The sequence below is a fragment of the Rattus norvegicus genome, chromosome 8 (assembly GCF_021556685.1).
Source record: "Rattus norvegicus strain SHRSP/BbbUtx chromosome 8, alternate assembly SHRSP_T2T, whole genome shotgun sequence".
Classification (NCBI taxonomy): domain Eukaryota; kingdom Metazoa; phylum Chordata; class Mammalia; order Rodentia; family Muridae; genus Rattus; species Rattus norvegicus.
Window position 1 is genome coordinate 122,708,064 of NC_141541.1, and position 22,018 is coordinate 122,730,081.

The window sequence follows — 22,018 nt, forward strand, 5'->3', positions numbered from 1 at the left end:
GAGCAGGCTTCAAACATAAGCCCAAAATGCCACTGATAAAGCATAATTCATTCATTCATTCATTCATTCATTCATTCAACTGATCAAATAGAATAACACTCTATAAACAAAATCAGATATGCTTTTTGGTGTAACTACTCAATGCTGTAAAGTGATGGAATAATAAATTTTCTGAGAAGGGGATTTTTTTTTTAAAGATTTATTTATGTACTATATATAAGTACTCTGTCACTGTCCTCAGACACAGCAGAAGAGGGCATCAGATCCCATTACAGATGGTTGTGAGCCACCATGTGGTTGTTGGGATTTGAACTCAGGACCTCTGGAAGAGCAGTCAGTGCTCTAACCGCTGAGCCATCTCCCCATCCCGAGAAGGGGATTTTTAAGATCAAAAGTTAAGACTGTCCTTGGTGCAACCCAGGACTCTCCACACCACAGAATTATCTTTAAAACCAAGCCCCAGACCCCTAAATCACTGATAAACCGAGAAAGCACATAGTGCTACAGAGCTCTGGGTGCACTTATAAACGACAGTCAGGCAAGGAAGGCCCCATCCTAGAAAAGGAAAAAGACAGCCCCAACCTTGTGACGATATTGAATGAAAGAGGCAGTGTCATAGCAAGAAGCAAGGCTTAAAAGAGTTCAATGGAGTTTCCTGAGTGACAGAACAACAACAACAACAACAACATCTTCCTCAGGTGCTGATCACAGCACTAAACAGTCTCTCCAAAGTGACATCCTTTTAGCTGTAACTTCTGAAGGAAAGCTAGGCATTAAGGGTCTACTGAACACTTGGACAATGGTTGAAACCGTCAACAGCAATGGCGTGCAAGTGCTGGGTCTTAGCCAAGGGTCAGCATCTAGTGCTGGCAGTATCTCAGGAGTACACACTCACTGCGTCAGTCTGTATTCAAAGACACCTTCTCCTGTCTTGAAGCACTATTCTTTTGTCAGTTCTCTAAATCAACTCTCCTCCTGTGGCTTCTTTTTTCATTCTGCCAGTGGTATTTTAAGTTACAGTATTTGTCAGAGGTGGGCCGGTGCTTGTCAAAAGAGAACAACCTGCAAGTGTCCCTCTCTTCCACCATATGGAGCCCAGAGATTGAAACCAGGTCACCTCTGCAGCAACAGTCCTGACCCTCTGAGCCATCTTCTTCCCAAGTCAATGGTATTCTTTAAATACTTAGTTTCTTCTTATGTGCATGTGCGTTTATGTGCCTCAGGTACACACAGCTGCACATGGAGGCCACAGTGGGTCAGATCTGCAGGAGTTGGAACTACAAGCAGTTGTAAGCCACCTGATGTGGTTGCTGAGAACTGAACCCAGATCTCCTACAAGAGCAATATCCATTCTTAACTACTGGGCTTTCTCTCCCCGCCATGGTAATTTTTAAACACAAACTCTTTACATGAACCCAAATGTATTTTTTTTTCTTTTGCCAAGAAAAGACAAAGTACAAGGGCAAGAGCAAGGGGGATGTTAGAGAAATAATGCTCTGCTATGGCACGATCATAAAGATAATGCTTATTTTCTTCTTCATGATTAACAGTGTAAGGTTGCCCAGTAAAATCCTTAGTGAATCCAGAACTGATCATCACCACTGCTTCGCATTGGTATCCGAGAGACTGTTTTACTAGTAGTTTTTGGCCTGCCTTAGAATTTTCAAATTATTTTTTCTGTTTGGTTTTCTGACAGAGGGTCTTACTATGTATCTGACTGACCTGAGACTCCCTATGTAGCAGATTCCTCCTGCTCCAGAGTCTTCATGTTAATTTTAAAGCAAGTTTGTCAGCTCTACCCAAGATAACCTGCAAATTCCACTTAATCTCCATACACTTTGGGAAGAATTAACATTTTAGAACTAGGAGATCGAGAATATGGCTGATACCCATTTATCCAGGTCTTCCTGAACGTTGCTCCACAAATCATACCATTTTACCTTACAAATGCTGAACACATTTGCTGAGACTTAATCTCTTCTCTAATGCTCTCTTTACATCTAAAACATCTGACACGTTCACAATAATCTGTTGGTATTTTCACAATGACTCTTAACTAAAAACCCTACATATGCTTGATAACACTTACAATATCACTAGATTCTACATTTTAAATATGGAAAATAATGGCTATTCTGGCATTAAACACCGAGTATCTCAGGGACTCTGAAAGGCCTAAGAACACTGCCAATAAGAGCTCATGACTTCTATCTTGTTCTTTCTCGTCAGCACCCCTGGAACTGCCAATCTTTTCAGTCACAAAAAGCAAAACCAAAAAAATTTACAGGTGAATACCACTTTTAGTCAAAGTAAAATATTTAACAAAACCCCCATTAAGTTCCAAAATGAAGGAAAAACTACTGGGTTTCTAATATTACAAACAGTATTTTTTTTTCAATAAAACCATCATGAACTCAAAAAACAAGAGAAACAGTATTCATTAATTAAGATACTAAAGTTTCTTTAGAGTCTAAGAAAATTCTGGCTCCTGGGCAAGGGACTACATACTAAATGTCTGCCTCCCTCATGGTTATATTAAACAGGAAGTGTCACAATCTAAATTTACAACTTACTACGAATGTGCTGCAGATTGGGGTGTTACTGCTAAGTACAGTCTAGTTATTTTCTCTCCTGTAAACTCTCAGTTGCAGCGCTGTAAGTCCAACCCAAAGCAAACAGAAGCGTCATTTAGATTAACCCTAGGCTATTCTTTTCCTAGTATCATAAATTAAAATGGAATGTATTTATCAATCACCTTCTTTTGAGCATTTTTAGCATGGCCTTTCTCACCATGCACCTTGTCTCACACACACACACACACACACACACACACACACACACACACACACACACACACACATATCGTATTCTCTTGTCCAGTCACTCAGCTGAGATTTCTAACTGTCCTAAGAGCTTCTCTGACGATACTGCCTCCCTCCACCCAGCCTGTTTTAATGTGTGCTTTCAAAACATCAGTTGAACTACAGGTTCACCTCATCGTGTGCATGTGGTTTGTGTGAGCGTGTGCGCATGAACACTCAAGAGAGTGCCAGGGTGTATCCTGGGAGGACTTCCTGTTTCTGCCACTTCACACACAAGAGCCAAGTAATGCCAGCACAGCTGACTCCTCTAGCATTGGACACCCTAGCATTGGACAACAATCTAAGTTTTGTGCCTTACCCTAAACAATCTGCTGGGGAAGGGATTGTCTCAAGCATGCCAGGCAAATGCTCTACCACTGAGCTATGATCCCAGCCGTTGTTTTAGCATTATACGGTATATGTAAAATATGAGCCAGAAAAGCTGGAAAGTAATTTTCACCTATCTTATAGCTAATGCAGTAAATCAGAACAGTGTTTATTCCACAAATGCATTACAAACAGTGCTGAAAGGAAAGCCAGTTCCCAAGGGCCTGCTCCGTCCATCTTTTGTTTTAAACGTTTCTCCTCCATAAGAGTACCCAAATGTCTGGATACAATCAATCAAATACTGTTTGCTTCTTGAGGAGAGATGTGAGAATTATCATTTTTCATAACATTTAATTAAAATGATTGCCAAGGGCCTGTGGATAGTTGGTAATCTCTTCACTCTTTGTGGGTAGAAACAGCATGTTGCTATGTAGCTCTGGAACTTGCCATGACAGACAGGCTGGCCCACAACTCAAGAGATCTGCCTTCCTCTGTTGTCCACATGCTGAGATTTAAGGTGTAGGCCACATACTTGGTTCGTTCACTTCTGCATTACATTCTCAGATCCACGACTGGCACGTTTTTAGAAACAAAGTGAAAACCAGCTTTTATAAAAATAAATTTTAAAAACCCCTAAAATAAAGTGACAGTAGGAAGCAATCAAAAAATGACTGGGGGGAGGACCTCAACCATTTAGCAGTGAAAGAGCACACCAATCCAAGGGAGGTAAGAAATAAACAGTCTCACATCTAAAGCGTTGAGTCCACAAAGCTTTTATACCCAAGACAAGAGCACAAGTCGAATGCAGCCTCTGCGCATCAAACCCAGGGCACATGGCAGGAACGATCAACTAGGTGCGGAGAAGAAAAATAACTGAACAGGGAAGGCAGCTGGGACCAACGCAGTCAATGAGAACCCAGAAAGGCCCGGCTGGAGTGACAGCTTCTACAAAGTGATAATCATTTATTTTTAAAACCTCTCAAGTATATTAATGTACCATGCTTCTTTGATGTACTAAGAAAACTGAAAGAGAAAATGTTTTTTTCCGGAGCTTAACTGCAATAGACAATAAACACAAAGCAGATCATTACAGATGGGAAAGTTTCACAAAATATGAGTAAAATTAGAAGATAGGACACGCTCCTCTAAGCAAAGATAAAGTTCTATCTCACACCATCTGTAAGATACTTAAGAACGAAGTAGTTACCTACTCAGAGAGAGGGAAAAGAACTAGTAAGTAAATGCAAAGCCTGTCTTAGTTTGCTTTCTACTGCAAATACTGCGACACTGTTGTGATAAACAGCTGAACCAAAAGCACCTTGGAGAAGGGAGGGTTTATTTCAGATTGTATGTCCCAATCACAGTCCATCATGCAGGGCAATCAGGGCAGGAACCTGAAGGCAGGAAGTGAAGCAGAGACCACAAAGGAACACTGCTTCCTGGCTTGATCCTCAGGCTTGCTCAGCTTTTTATAATACCCAGGCCCCCTGCCCAGGATGGACTCACCTGCACTGAGTGGGTCTATCAATCGTCAAGGGAATACCCCACAGACTTGCCCACAGGTTAAGCTGATAAGTGAGTCTCTCCTCAGTAGTCAATCTAAGGCCACAGTGCCTGAGAGGGAGAGAGGCTACGAGGTCTGAAGTCCTTTTATAATTCTTGTAACTTGTGCTACTAAATACTGTATTTTTTCATTCACTCATCTGGCACACATAAACACAAACAAAACCTTGAAATGAGAAGACTGGATTAAGGCACAAATGTCTAACAGCGGGCCAAAGTCATACAGCTATGCAGTGGCTGTGCTGGCAGCTCTAGCCCTAGCACCCACATTCAACTGGATCCAAGATGGCGCTGAGCAGCATGGCACACAGCGGTTCACTCACATCCCCTTCTGGGTACTGCTTACCTTGAAGTAGATTTAAAACTGCTTGGAAGTTCCAAAAGGCTCCCCTTCAACTATCTCCCCAACGAATTGGAACACACTTTAAAAAGAACATGTTATCCTTCATTTAATCTGCATTTCTCTGTTATATATTGGGTTCTTGTACAAATCTCATTAATGGAAGGGTTCAAATCTAAACGGTATTGGGAAAGCACTGGTTATACATGTTTCGATACGTATGACAAGCATGTAACTACGAACTGGTAAAGTCCTCTTAACTGTTCTAAGAGGGGAGGCTACAGAGATGTTTCAGTTACTGGCACTTGTTGCTCTAACAGTGGACCGGTTCAGTTTCTAGCACCCACATGGTGGTTCACAACCATCTGTGACCTTGGTTCTAGGGGATACAATGACTTCTGATCTCTGTAGCACCAGACATGCAAATGGCACACATACACACACGGGCTAAACACTATACACATAAAATGACTCAAAAGAAAAAAGGGACATGGAACCTTTTGTTAAGTTACCTTGGAAACAATGCAGAAGTCTAGCAAATGGCTGTGTTGCTTGAGACCTAAACTCTTTAACAGTTACTGTAGCCATGGCCCTTAACAAACCTTAATCAGGCCTGCTTAATAGGTGACAACCACTACCTCCTAAAGGCCATATGAAGTTTATAAATGCTTCCTTACAAGCAAGTGTTACCCCCATTAAAGAAAAGCAGAGCAGTGTGTCTCCATCTCTCCCTACTTTACCTAAGGTCAACCTGTGTCAGTCTTGACAGAACTTGTCTCAGTAGGTTGATGTCTGATCTGTCCACTGTGCTCAACACTTTCCTTCTTGTCTCAGGAAGGGGTGTGTGAGCAGGAGCAGAGGAGCAATCCTCTCTCTCCCAAAGAGACACAGCCTCTCCTCCCACCAGAGACAAGCACGCTACCCAGTATGAAGAACTGCTTTGGGAGAAGAGCTACTAATAAACATGGCTGCTGTCCTCCAGAGCGGTAATGGCTCCAGTGCTAAGAGGAGTAAGTAGCAGGACGGGACAGAAACCACTCTCACACAGAAAGCTTACTCTCTCTGCTTACTTCTCTACACAGAATATGATTAGCAGGAATTCCTATTTGATCAAACAAAACAAAAAGCCAAAAGGCCAAATACCTACCTAGTATACAATATACACGATTAAAAACTTAGAAATTAGAACACCAAATCAAAAGAAGTGTGGAAAAAAGGCAAGAGCTTAGGGAGGAAGAAAGGCAGCCAGCAGTCAGCATGACAGAAGAGACAGAAGGCAGAAAGGCAAGTTGAAAGTTAAGTCTGCTCTTTCTCCTGTAAGTTACAGCAACATCTTCCAAGATACATAAACATGTATTTTGATATGAATAAATTATTCAAGTTTAACATCTTGTCCTTTACTAAATTTAAAATCCACATTTGACTGATGTCAAGTGTCTCCCTCAATTCCGACAACTTAAGACCGTAACAGGACCTTGAACATATCCACACTCAGAACATCACGGGAAGACTTGTTTTGATTTCTCAGACATCGTTTCATTTGTAGCTCCTGTGGCTTTAACTCCTCCACTACACAAACAGCACCGTGGACTAGGAAAAACAGCCCCACCCTAAGGGGTGCTTTACCCTCTCCATTACAGAATTCATTCCTCAGCTCTTCCTGGACTAGTATTACTCTAGCATCCTGGAAAAGAAAAGCAGCTTCCCACACAGCAGCAAAGGCTGTAGAATGAAGACCGAAGGAACCCTATCCTTAAAACACTGTCTTTATGGGAGAGACTTATTTATAATTTCAGAGCCCTAGAGTCTTTCCTAAGGAATCCTGCTTAGACATAGCTAGCCCTATTAGAAACTCTATGAGCAGTCAGAGGAATATTATCTATTTGTACAACACATCCGCACCCGCACGCGCGCGCGCGCGCACGCACACACACACACACACACACACACACACACACACACACACACACACGCATACACTCGGGAGCAAACGTAGAAGGTGAAAGGTTCAGATTCTAGCATTCCTGAACTCGGCTCAGATTCCCACCGACATAGAACAACACGTTCTAACAAAACCCACAGACTATTCCCTCCTCGTCCTTCTTACACTACATCAGGGATGGTTGGAATGGAGAAGCAGAGAAGCCATTCGGAGGAAGCTCTGCAATCAAAAAGGTCAGAAATAGACCAAAAACAGAAAGGAAGCCAAGACACAACAAATACATCAAACACACTGACTGTTCATTACAGGCAAGTGCTCAATATGGAATCATTTCGTGCCAACCTTATGGCTAGCTATGTTTCTCACGAGTTGGCAAAACAGGCAGCTGCCAACATAAGCCTGACTGCAAACAGAGGCAAGGACAGGGTTTCTAACCTTCCTGGATGACAGCCTCAGATACTGACAGAAACATGGATTCCCTCACTAAAAGTCTGTATAAAGGTGTGTACTATTTTAAAGCCGGTTTTAAAATACTTTCAAATAGTCACAAAAGGTAGCATTAGATAGACGAGCAAGTCAGACTTAGCAGCACTGGTCAACTTCAGTTTCAAAGACTGTGTCCCCACGAAAGGGCAGTTTGGGTTGATCCAACTGAACTTATTTTTCAAGTTTCTGGCCTAGATGTTAGTTATTTAAAGTTAGTTATCACTTCATTAGGGAAAACAGACAAAGACAGTAGCAGTTAGGCAAAGTGTTAGATGAGCAAACAATGGCTTTCTCATCACTCTTGTTTACTGAATAAAACATGCACATGCACACACACAAATCTAACTTCTACCTTCTCTTTCTTCTACTTCTCACAGAACACTGATGTAGCACGAAGAAACTCAGAAGAAAAACATGTACAGTTTCACCTACTTAAAGGAAATAAAGTCCCATCTCTTCAGGGAAGTCAGATGTTTAGATGCTTACAAATACAGCATTCACACTATCTCAAAACCATATCCAGAGCAGGCTAACGCTAGTAAACACGTCTTGTAAGTTTTAGATGCTAGATGTCACATAAACAGTAAGACCAAAATTCTGTAATAATGTAGAATTTCTTGAAAATGTGACCATAAAATATGGACTAACTTTAAGAAACTACAGTTCTCAAATAACTTCCCCCTCAGAACTACTGGCTGGACACTGTCCTGTGTGCACAATGGTAACTGGGAACAGAGGCAGACTTGCTTTCTGGCCCTACAAGGCTGACATCTGACCATTAATAGTACAGACAGCAATCAAAGAACACAACACTTGGGCTGGAGAGATGGCTCAGCGGTCAGAGCACCGACTGCTCTTCCAGAGGTCCTGAGTTCAAATCCCAGCAACCACATGGTGGCTCACAACCATCTGTAATGGGATCTGATGCCCTCTTCTGCTGTGTCTGAAGACAGCTACAGTGTACTTATATATAATAAATGAATAAATCTTAAAAAAAAAACAAAAAACAGAACACTTGAATGTTAAAGCTGCCCGAATCATATATATGTTCTCTTTTTCCACTTCTAAAATCTGAAGCAAGGGCTGAGGAGGTAGCTCAGTCAGTGGCGATAACTGCAGAACTGAGTTGGAGAGGGTCCCAGACCTGTGACCAGCCAACCACTGCGCTTCAGTCCAGTGATACATAGTCTCAAAATAAATGAGTAAACATATAAATAACGGAACAGAACAATCAAGGAACTGTGCTGAATGAACAACTTATCCATTTCACAAACAAGTACACACAACACATTACACATAAAAAAACCTCACACACTGATACACACATACATATCTTCATGTTTTATGCACTGAGCTGACAGTGTGTGTATCACCATCCTTAGCTATCATCCCCAAACCCAGGAAGTTCCCACCAGTCACCTCCCCTTTGAAAGTGACCTCTTTCACCACATACACTCATTTGTTCTTCTCTGCTTTCTTTCTGTATAAATAGGATAGCACTACTCATGTAAGAGTAACGTAACAATGTTAGCATGTTTCTGAGACTCACCCATGAGCAGTAACGTGTGCCTTTTCACTTCTAAGTGCATTTCGTCTTATGACTCCTACCCACAGTTATCACTGACAGTGGGGCTGTGGGGCTGTTCCCAGCTGAGAAGTGATAGCCCTGATGGCTTACGCATTCTCATATAGGTCCAAGCCTTTAAGATTGTGAGTTTCCCGTCTGGAGACAGGAATTAGTAAATGCTTTCTTTCCAACTCCACTTCTAGGCTATAAGCGTGTATTTAGAAGACAGTAAGGGGTTTCCCACAGGAGTCACCATTGCTCCTCTCACCAGCAATGTGCAGGAATCCCAGATCCTCCCCAACAGGTTCTGTCTGTTCTCAGGAGCTCACCTTACATAGTGCTCCGGCACTGGCACAATCTGCCTCTCTCACAAACTCAACTACCAAAAGAGCTCACAGAAGCCTGCTACAATTGGCATTTTCTTAAACCTGGGCTAATTACCAAGCAGGGACAGAAATGTTCTAAATGGAGAAACGCATGTATAAGGGCTAAAAAAATGTACATTCCACTTCATAATGAAAGGAAGGCTAGGACAAGTCTGAGACCGGAATGTGAGCTCAGTCTTCTGCGCTCTCATTACAGCGCATGCTCTCATGGCATCTGTCATTCTTACTTGTTCTTAGTCTGTCTGCCCTACTAGGCTAGAGTCATGCTTGACTTCAAGATTATATCCAGGGTCTGGTGTACGAGAGGGACTCTTAACTACCTCTTGATTACATGTTAGGCAGTAGCAAGATGAGAAGCAAGGGCTGTGAAGGGCATTTATCTTTGTTTTCTACCTTTGTGTGACAAGCTGCACAGGCTTAGTGGCCTTGTTAGTTCAGTGTTACTAGGTCCTTTGCTTAGAGTGCATGTGGGGCTGGGTTCTCCTTTGGGGGCTCCTCTAGGAAATAAGCTCCTTCCAACCTAAACTCTCTTAGGCTACTAGCAGAACTGAGATTTGCTTGAGGCGAGAGGTCTGCAAATCCTAATGACGTAAGTCTTGGCTGAACCTCACAAAAAGGCTGTACTTGTCAATATGGCGGTTTAATATGATAATAGCCAGGACTATCTGGTGAAAGCCTGCTCAGAAGCCCAAGAAGCCTTCCTTTTTATTGACAAAATCCTTAGTTAGCCTCAAACTCACTGTGTAGCTGAGGAGGATATTGAACTTGTCTCTTCCTCCCAAGTGCTAGATTACAGGCATACGCAACTTTACCTGGTTTACGTGGTACCGGTGTGTGTGTGTGTGTGTGTGTGTGTGTGTGTGTGTGTGTGTGTGTGTGTGTTCATACATCTACTAAGCTACAAGCCCACCCAAGACCAAGACAGTCTTCTACAGCATCACAGAACCATATGCTGCCCTTCAGTTTCTCATTAGCCTATTCTTCAAGGCTGTCAACAAATAAGCTCTTCACTTTGCAAGATTTACACAGACTCTCTCAAGTTCTACATTTTATACATATATGTTCTAGGAGCTTACATATGTAACCATTTAAAATGTTGATGTTAAAACATGTATTCAACCTAGTCAATAGGAAAGCAAATAGGGACACGGAAAGAATGACAGTATAGATGCTAATGTAAGCCTAACGGTCAGAAAAAGGGAAGTCAAATTCAACATGGTGCATGCAGAAAGGCAGGTCAGAACTCTGATAGTCAACTGAGAGACACTCAGCAACTGGCATCAATTGTGACAATAAGCCTGGGGACCTGAGTTCCACCCCCAGAACGTTACATCCACTCACATGTAAATGTGAAAAGAGAGAACAGAGTTTACAAAGTTGACCCGTAACCTTGACATACACTGTGACGTGTGAACCCTCACATACACATCATGCAAACAAAATATTATCTGCTTTAAAACACCAATGATTAACTCAAAGACGAAAGGTTTCCATCCCTTCTCCTTCGCCTTGTTACTAACTCTCCAGTTTTACAGCTGTCCTTATAGAGGTGGGTACGCCTCTGGCTGAGACTTCACAGTACCTCAACTCAGTGTGAATGGAGCTAGAGAACAGCACCAATCAAGCAGAAGCAACTCTGGCACTTTGTCTTTTGTTATCCCTGCCATCTAGTGGTGGGACCAAAACCCAAGGACATCAGACTTCACAGCCTCCTTAAGGGGGTTGGGGGGAGCCTGCTTTATTTCACTATAGCTACAAAAGCAATTTAAACCCAGGTGCACCAGCTGACATCTTAAAGGCACTGTCTAAACAATCAAGTTTATAACTTCAGATATGGAAATTCAAAGAAAGGTATCCACAGTAGTGCTTCAGTACAGCCGAGAATTAACCAACGATGCCCGAAAAGAGCTTCAAGTCAACTCTGAAGGAAGAGACCTAAAGAGAGCAGACAGGCCCTGCAGCACGAGCATGAATGTACTCATGGGTGCACAAGCAGCTGCAGCTTAGCCCTGGGACGATGCTCCTTGACCTCCACTCACTGGTAGGTGGGCTACTTTCATACAAGACCTTCTTCAGCAGAAGAGCATGTGTGTACTGGGACACACCCACTTCTCTCCTGGTGAGCACTAGAGGAGAAAGTAAAGGGCTGTGTCAAGTCTGCAGCTATCTGGCCACTCTAAGTCACTGTCACGATTCTCCCTCAGTGACGTGGACAAAACTCAAAAGATATGACAACACACAGCAGAGCTTCACAACAATGCATTAACTACAAATAAGGGCTCTGTTTTAACTGTCTGCTGCCAATTCCATCAGTCCCCCACCCCCACCAGAAGAGGAGGGTCTCTGGACTATCAGGGAAGGACCTGCACTTTGTTCTGTTTTGGGAGAGGCTCTTCCTCTGAGGCCACCTTGGGAGACTTCCACCTCAGCCTTCCAAGTGCCGAGATTATGTGTGGACCTACCACACTTGGCTTCACTTGACATTTTAAAAACTAACTGAAGGGCTGGCAAGATGGCTCAGTAGTCCTCCAACTTCCACCCCTGTGTCATGGCATGAACCATGCACTCAAATCAAAGTCTAAAGAAGATGTGTGTCTACTGCCTGTAAAAACCCTTCTGATATTTACCTTCTACTTCCACCATCGGCATTTATTATTTGTTTGTTCGTTTGTTGTTTGTTCGTTTGTTGAGACAAAGACTTACTACTTAGCCTTGTTAAAGCCCTTGACTAGTCTGCAACTTACCATGAAGTCAAGGTAGCCTGAACTCTGGCCTACTGCTGGGATTAAAGATTAAAGGTGTGTGGTACTGCAGTTAGGTATTAAATCCAATGGGTGGCATGTTTCCACTAGGTCTACTGGGTACTATCAACAGACAGAATTGAAATAAATGGAAAACACACAAATCTTCCAAGTTAGAGAGCAGAGCAGAAGTGTCTACACGCGTATGTCCAGAGTTCAGGCGTGAAAAACAGTGGCTTCCCTTCCCTCAAGCTCAAGTTCTGCACTTCAGTCCTGCTCTGTGGCATCCTCACTTCTGAGGTAACTCTGTTGTACTTCGATTGCCCTGTCTAAAGAATTCTAAGAACATAGGGCAAACATTTGATCACACGCTCTGAACTTCTCAAATTCATACAATTTGAAAGAATTTTAGCCACAATTCTTAACCTTAATTTCTAGAATAAAGTATGGAAGTAAAGGTAGGCAAGACAATCTCAAGTATCAGCGAGCACTTCATACCCTGAGAACAGAGCACTCCCAGAAAGAGCACGAACAGCAACTAGCCTGGCTGTGGAAAGCAAGTGTGCAAAGTTTGGGCAGACAATGACTAAATGATTTAAATGAAGAACTCAGAGGGGAAACAAGAAATAGGGAAGTGAGCACACACACACACGCACACACACACACACACACACACACACACACACACGCACACACGCACACACAGTTACTCTAGCACTTGGGAACCTGGGGCAGGAGGAAGCAGCCTGGGTTACATAGCCAGACGTTGCTTCAATATAAGCAAATAAAAAACAAACAAAAAGCCCCAAGTGGGCAAAGATATTCACGGGAGATTAAAATAATAAATGTAATGTGGAGAATGTCTAAAGATGCTCCTAAAAAATCCTGCACCTATACACCAGTGTTCTCTTCTGACACTGAAGTAAGCCTATGTCACCAATAAATTAGACTGGAAATGATGCCGTCCACTCCAGGCCTTTCATCAGCCAGATGGCTTCTCCCACCTTGGAACTCTTTTGGAGCCCAGGAACCACGCAGTAAGGCAGCCTATGTAACAACAGTGAAGAGCCAAATTCTGATTAATGCACGGTCAAAGTTCCAGCATGTCACCAATGCCCAGGCGTCTGAGGCACCCCTGCTCCAAGCCAGCTACAGCCTTTGGAGACAACTATAAAGCTCTCAAAACGTAGGCTGGTACAACTTCCTAGTCGGCCACATTACGGTGGAAAGTGCTGGCTCCTGTGCCACTAAGTTTTGAGATGGTATCTTTATAACTCGCTGAAATATAATGTCAGTGCAAGTACAGAACTATCAAACTCACGCATGTGTATACCAGAAAAGTTTAACATCACTCATGATAGAAAAAAACTAGAACTAACAACTACTGTAATTTCAGCTCCAGAGACTCTGAACACCCACTCCTAGACTCCTAGACTCTGTGGCCATCTATACTCAGGTGCACACACACGGCCACACATCATCAAAACAAAATATTCATACAGTCAAAATGCTTTCCTAGTTGCAACAGGAAAAATAAAAGAGGCAGGCTAAAGAACAGGTAAATATGAAGATGGTGCTCAATTCTGCCACCGCTGGGTAGGTTTCCAATATCAACAGGAAGTTTCATAATTATATAGAGTACATACATCCCACTTATGTGCATGTTACATTTTAAATATACCTCAACCTATTAGCAATGTCTTCTGTTGTGATCTGGCCCAATAAGTCTAATTAACATAACTTAAATGATAGAAGTATCCAAAATGGTTTTATTTTAAAAGGAAAGCCTTTTGTATCAAGGTTGTTTCCATTAGACCCTTTAAGTTTAGTATATTAATTACTTTGACAATCAAAATATCTTAAAAGGGGGCAGCATCTTCCTATTAATGAAGTGAGTGATTCAATTTAACAACCATAAGTAGCTGGATCTTTAGTCAGTTGTTCAAGCGTGTTTCTTCTACTCTGAGCATACGACTGGCCTTTAACCGTTAAGATTAGGTCCATTTCATTATCTTACATGGCTTCATCATCCTGTTCCTCTCTTTCAAGTGTCGGCATGTTAAAATGAAAGCCTCTCTTGGTTAAAGTCTAGAATACGCGTGTGGTAGGAACCAGACTGCGTGCCCGTGGACAGGTGGAAACGCTTTGAAAAGTCAGTGAATATACAATGTTGGCTAACGTACTGAACAAATTCCACTTGAAACATGCGTTGCCCTTTTGCTGTGCTAGGGACTAAACTTGGGGCTTTGAACGTGTACTAACAGACTTTCTTTTTAAAATACACTGATGAAGAAAGGATTTTTTTTTAAGCATAGTTTTGTTAAGTTTGTAAAAAATAGAAAATCCCGTGAGGTCAACTCCAGGCTGTGGGCGTGAGGACTCACAGGACACTTAACAGACCAATCACTTCTATTAGGCTTTAAACGACAATTGAAAAATGGACAAGGGCCTCAGAGTTTGGTTTATTTAGTACTAATTCACTAATAGCTACTACCCAATGACCCACCTAATAATTAGACACAAAGTTATTTCCTCTGCAAAGATAGTTCCACAAATAAAGCTATTGGTTTGTTCTAATGAGTATTTTTATTTAGTATTCTTTAATTTCTAAGTTTAGAAGGTCAAATCTCTGATGCTTTCTAAAGTGTTGCTGGATTTGAGTATCAGTTACCTTCATCATTGAGTTCAATCAAGAAAGAGTGATGAGTTTAGTAATACTAATTAGTGTTAAGGCATACAATAATTTCAGATCTTATTATTCCTCAAACTCTAGCCTGTAAACTCATTTTTATTGAGATGACATCTTTTCCATTCATCATCTCAAAAATTAACAGTGCAGCTTCTATAACTCAGGAAGCTGGGAGGTATTAACTATTCTTTCTTGTCTGACTCAGTGCTCCTTAACTACTGAGTTAAAACATGAACAGGAACTCAGAGTGACTTGTGCTTGTAAGAAACACACATACAACTAAACTTACACTTTCTCCTGACACTCTTCCCAATGCATCCAGTCGGCCATTCCCCTCACTGCTAGCAGCCCACAGTGCCACTCATAGCTCCCTTCTGCTACAGACCCATCCGTTCTCTAGCATCGCTCCCTTCCTTAAGACTAAATACCTGTGAAAGTGGAGTCACAACGTTCACTGCGTGACTGTTGACACTACAGCCAAACCTAAGAGACTTACTACATGAGCGTTTTACCAAACAAGACACAGTTTAAGATGAAGTTATTTTTAAGAAGGTATATAGTAAAAAAAAAAAAAAAAAAAAAAAAAGGTATATAGTTAGAGACAAAATTTCAATATTCATTGTGAGTGTTCACCATGCCCCTAATACTGTATAAAACACTGCAGGGAGAATACAAATGATGTTCTTGACTGAAGGGAACTTTTTCCTGCTTTCTATGGTAACATTAAATCATCATTCACTCCAGGGGCAAATGGACATCAAAATCCAATGACTATGCCCTACAAAGTCAGATAACAAAACAAAACAAAAACCCATGTCCACAAAAACCTAGTGTTTTTTTGACTATTTTTACTTTGTAGATGTAAAACTTCAAAAAATGGCTTCAGCCTGTAAAGTTTAGCACAAGACTGTTTTACAATGTTATTAACAGAGCCTATACTGACTAACTTCAGGTTATTTTCCTGAAAGGAGTGTAGCTGGCATGGTTCACAACAGTAAAGACACTTAGGAGAGTACCTCCACTTCCGAGTTTATACAAGAGGAGTCTCGGGCGCAGGAAAAGGGCTTCTATCCTTACACTGACCATTACCCACGCGGAGTCTAACCTCAAGGCATTTGGATTATTCCCTGCATGGAGTTCAGGATGATGGGCTACATTAAACATCTTTCTTAGGATAGCTGGCTTAAATTAAAGTTTGGACTATAAAGTTCAAATGCTGGCTGACTCACTGAGTTTGAAGAAAGGCAGCTCCAGATTTGAATTTTCCTTCGCAATAAATTAAGTCTGCCAACAGCCCACTATTTGCTCACAGGGTAGCAGGAGCCTTATATTAAGGCACAGCAGGACCACTACCAAATCCACCAAAATCACTTCAGTCACCAGAGAGATACATGCAAGTTCTTTTCTGTTTCACTTATGTGCTGATTAGTAAAGGAAGCCTTCCCAACCAGAGTCACTTTCCTGACACCATAGAGCATTTGCTAACAGACACCCAATTCTCAGAGCCCAGTAAAGTTCGTGTTCTTACACGAAGGCCAAGGACCTTTACCATTCTTTGAATTAACTTTATCCTTGAAGATGATTTTTGAGAAACTCTTCTGACTATGACTTTCTCAATATTTCTGAAGACTGACACGGCCTCTAAACAATCAAGAAAACAAACTGAAAAGGATCCAACTCAGTAAACACTGGAACACGAGAGCAGTGGTTCGCAACCTCCTAATGCTGTGACCCTCTAATACAGTTCCTCAGGTTGTGCTAACCCCAACCCTAACATTATTTCTGTTGCTACTTCATAGCTGTCATTTTACTACTCTTAGGAGTCATAATGTAAATACGTGTTTTCTGATGGTCTTGGATGACTTCTGTGAAAGGGTCATCTGTTGCTCCCTTCCCCAAAAGGGTCATGACCCAGAAGTTGAGAACCACTGCACTAGAAGAAAGCAACCTGGGAAACTTTAAGAGAACTCAAAGACGCTATTCAAGATTCTTAGCTATATGAAAACACACTCACAGCAACCAAAACTAGCAGTAATTGTGTGCACACAATGCACGTGTGCGCGCGCACACACACACACACACACACACACACACACACACACACACACACACCAAACAAAAGAAACAAAGCAAGTAATTACTGCTAGGTATGGTCCCAGCACTGGGGAGGTAGCCTGGGCTATCTCACAAGTTCTAGTCCACCTAAACTGCATAATGAAATCCTGTCTGCAAACACAAAAGAATCACACACACACACACCTTGCAATGGGTAAAGAAGACAGACATCTTGGTGGAGGTGGTGTCTTACATCAGCAAGGGCAAAGCAGTTGGCAGTGCTTTGTGCATCCTGGCTTGAGGGCCATCCTATGCCTGGACTCATAGGAATCACATCATGTCAAGTGCATTCCGCACAGCACAGGAAGAAGTCAGATAAAAGACCTGCCCTCTGCCCTCCGGTGTACAGTACAGGGGGCATAGACATCCACTTGCCACCACCTCTGCAGCATGGATGGAGGATGTCACTCAGGGGCCCACCAGCCACATGGCCAGCCTCCAGGAGGCAGGGAAGGCACAAACAGGACATGGCACCATATGTATGAGTATGTGGTGGTCAAACGGGAGATAAAGAAGTGGAGCAGCGGGGTTGGGGATTTAGCTCAGTGGTAGAGCGTTTGCCTAGCAAGCTCAAGGCCCTGGGTTCGGTCCTCAGCTCCGAAGGAGGGAAAAAAAAAGTGGAGCAGCTTTAGCACTATGAAGAGAGATGAAGTTGCTGTGGGGTGGCACAGAGGAGATGCCTAGCCCCAGCCCCTCACCACCTCCAGCAGCTGAGAAAGCTGCCCACAGGGTCATGAGCTCACGGGAGCTATCCTGCCCTTCACTTGGGAAAGCAGGCCTTGCTCCTCACCTGCTCAGCTCGTGATTGGCCCGGATTAAGAGGGAGGGGAAAGTGGAGGAGATAGCTCTGAGGACAGGGCTAGGCAGACCTGGTCCTGCCACCCTCTACTGTGAAGTGGTGGTGGTGGGTGCCCTCTGCCCCCTCATCCCTTGAAGCACTCAGGAGAGCTGACTGAGGTCTTGAGAGCGGGTGAACTGGCCCAGCTGGCCCTGGTGGAAGGGATGTGGGTGAGCAAACCCCGAGGGAGAAAGAACCGGTACAGGCATGCCATGAGGCGGCAGGAGTGCAGTGTGTGTAGGGGTGGTCATCACCCCTGCACCTCTCAGTCTCTCAAAATAGCTAGGACTGCAGGCATGTAACATGGCCAACACCACTGGAGCTCCTTCCTCAGGGCCCAGTTCTTGAACAGTAACTTTTTTATTCCATTATTGTTTGTCTCCTGAATGATGTCCCCATGCCCTGGTTCTTTTATCCTCTGTCTTCTGAGCAGTTCAATCTTTCTAGGGTTATCTTTTAGCCATCTAAAAGAGTTGGCTTTAAGATCATTTGTTATCTAGGCCTGGAAAGATGGCTCAGTGGTTAAGAGCACTAGCTGCTCTTCTAGAGGACCTAGGTTCAATTTCCAACACTTACACAGCAGTGAAAACTTGTAACTTTGTAGGTAAATAGTACACAGATGTAGGTACACACAGATAAAACACATAAAATAGATTAAAACAATTCTTTACAAGATCACGTGATACCTTGTTATCTTTTCCCTTCATTTTTACAGGTACTTCCTGCTATAAAGAGAACAGGCAGCTCTCCTGTGCTAGACCACCGCGTCTCATCTCTGCCCACTGTTCTGACCAACACAGAGGAGCAAAAGGATCCGGATACCAAAGCTACAATTCGGCTTTACTACGACAGGTTAACCAAACTGCAGCAATACAGAAAGCTCACCGCCCCGACACAAGTCAAGCAGTTACTACTTAGGTTAGGTTATAGGGTGGGGGACAGGGACTGGAGAAGCAGTGTCACAGGTGATGAAAATGGTCATGAATGCAATGGTCAGGTGGGTCTTCATTTTAGTGGGTACTGACTGGGTCCTTAAGGCTGAACCCCCTTTTTTCTATAATAAATGCCTTTGCAAATGCACTTTTTGCTCTTTTTTATATAAGCACTTGAGATTTACTTTCAAAGAATATCTCAACGACTACAAAAGTGCTGCTTTCTTTTTGATAATCCTACATTCACTGTTTTTGCTGTGGATTGCACATTGTGAAATAATTTACTCTCATAAATAAACTTGTAGACATGATACTTTTTTTTGATGCCATTCAATTTGGCCTCATACTTTTCTTCAGACAAATCTGACCTGTAACAAAATAATGTAAGGTATGCATAATGTACACTTTAGGAAGGAGTTACTATGCCTTTTAATTTTTGTAACGTTGCAGACAACAGTTCACCTTCAACATTAGCGCGTGCGCACATATACACACATACACATACACATACACACACACACACACACACACACACACACCAATTGCAACATTAGATACAGAGAAAAGGAGAGAACAAGAACCTGTCAATATTTAAGTTAAAAAGATAATAATTTGAAGTCTTGTTAAGTTGAAAGGACTAGAAATCACTTTTAAAAAACCATACTGGGGGTAGGGGTGGTACTGTTTAACTGGAAAGGGTTATAAGTTTATAAATCTTAGAAAAGAAACTCATCAACTTGCTTATGAATGGATACTTTAGAATTTTTTTTTTCGTTTTTCTTTTTTTTCGGAGCTGGGGACCGAACTCAGGGCCTTGCAAGCGCTCTACCACTGAGCTAAATCCCCAACCCCTAGAATTTTAATAATATGAATAAAATCTGACTACTCTATCCGAGAACACTTCTTTTGATAAATAAGCATGAGCACACAGTAAAGAAGAATAGCTTTATAACTTAATTTATGGCAGAGACAGGCAATTCACGCCCACAGCTTTTTTACATCACCAACTCCAAGTTAAACTTTATACTAAAGTCCTGTTTCTATGTGTGAACTATTATTATTTTCAACACCCTCAATTCTAAATGAATGGTAATATACAAAGAATATCTTCTCATAGTCTGAAGTTATAACTTAAAACAACACCTCAGTATGAAGAGGCCTCAACTACCTTTAGGTAGTTTATGCAGGCTCCTCAGGTCCTTTGCCTTGGAGAAAAGACAAGTGATCACACATACCTTGAAAATCTATTTACCTCTAGAATTCTGAGTCTACTCTTAAGAGCATAGCTGTCCACTCAAAATCTCCTGCTGGGCTGACTGAATACCTCCAAAGTCAATATTATGAACTTTTTACAGACAAATCTTAGTGAAAATATTTAACTAGATTCAACCATCTTTTCTTCTCAATAGGCTACTTACTAAAAGGCCCATTTCTGAAAATTCATTACTCATCTTCAACAAAAAACAGAACAAAACTTAAATCAACTTTTCTTCTTTCTTCCCCCACCTGAAAACAATCAAAACAACTATCATCCACTAGCGAGCTGACTGCACTAGAGAGGGCTGGGACCAAGCATTTTGATGGTCCAATAAATAAGGACTTAGAACAGATGATTAAGAAGCAAATTAAATTGGTGGCACACGCCTTTAATCCCAGCATTCAGGAAGCAGAGGCAGGTGGATTTCTGAGTTGGAGGCCACTCTGGTCTACAGAGGAGTTCCAGGACAGCCTGGGCTACACAGAGAAAACCAGTTTCAGGAAGGATTTAAAAAAAAAAAGAAAGAAAAAGAGTGAAAGACATTTTCTTTGAAACCTGTGTTATAGTCAGAACATATAAAAACAGACTTTGGAATCAGGCAGATCTGGAGACCAATGAATTAAAATATGCTTTGTCTATGAAACAAAAGATTTCACCACATTCCTCAACTGAAAGGTAAGTATTACAAAGTGTGAGACACACTGTTGAACTTACACATATCACTTGAAAATTCTGTTAATGTTTCCTACAAAATTAAGTTCCACAAAGGAAGGGTTACAGATGATATGGCTAACTTGATTAGTACAATTCATAGATTTGCTCATCTTTAAATGATACAAATTTGAATGGACAATTGATATAGACGTAAATAAACAGACATTTAGTAATTTATGTTGAAAAGTATATTCCAAAATGTTTAGATGTCTCAAACTAAGATAGCATTTTTCCAAACATTCAAACTATAAAAAAAGTGCTTCGATATTTTGGCCCGCCTACAACACCAGTAAACAAATTTGCCCCACATTACAGGGGCATCTGAACAAGTGCCCCAACTAACTCTCCCTCCATGTACTCCCACCAGACACGGAGCTCTTTCCTTTGCCCCATGGCTTGCCTACCATTTCTAACCATTTCCAGCCTTCAGGTTCACTCAAGGCAGAAGGGGAAAGCGAGAAGCAGGACACCCTGTAACCCAGCCTGCCAGCCTGGGCTTTTCATAGCAAGCTCCTGGGAGGGAGAAGGGAGGAGAAGGGTGGTCCACACTGAGAAGTGTCGTCAGTCAGAATCAGCACGGTGGTCCTTCTCCTGCTCCTTTAACTTGGGAGTCTATGTTTTCAGGCCCTGTACTGTTTGGATGAAACACTGTAGTGACAACAGGCTAAATAATAAAACAATTCAAGACTTTACAAGTGCTTCATAAGAGAAATAGAATAAAACCCAAAATCCACCACTGCAGATTTTTCTCTCCAAACAACAGAGCCAAGTCATTTAACAAACGTGGCTAATACTCTGGCTTACAGTGTACTCAGGTAAAATTAATGACCAAAACCTCAAAGGGATAGGATCTGATCTTGGCCTGCAGTCCAAGTGAAGATACAAAAAGAGTTATTTGTACATGTTGTTCTGAATGATTTTACAGAAAACAAAGCAATCCAGAAAGAAAGTTTATCCTGGAGTGAAGGAAGCAAGGTAGCATCCTGTATTACAGGCCAAGGCACCAGTAGTCTCTCTAGACTTCAGAGTCTAAAGGAGGAAGGGTGTAAGCACAGCCATGGACACTGAATAGTTAAGAAAAATATGTCAATCAGAGAACACAGGCAGGAGTGATGTGAATGTTCACTCTAAAATTCAACTTTCCTGTGTGTTGAAAACTTACAGCACAATCATTTAGCAGAGGCAGATCTGCTGAGACACAGAGGCTTTTAACTCAAAGCAGTACTGTGGTGTCCCAGGATCTCACTTTAGAAAACATC

The 22,018-nt window shown here is 42.1% G+C and overlaps 1 protein-coding gene across 1 annotated transcript in view; it reads right to left on the bottom strand.

The window, feature by feature from the left end:
• The window catches only part of Stt3b (STT3 oligosaccharyltransferase complex catalytic subunit B), a 65,301-nt gene that overhangs the window by 38,935 nt on the left and 4,348 nt on the right, over positions 1-22,018 (bottom strand). The window lies entirely within an intron of this gene.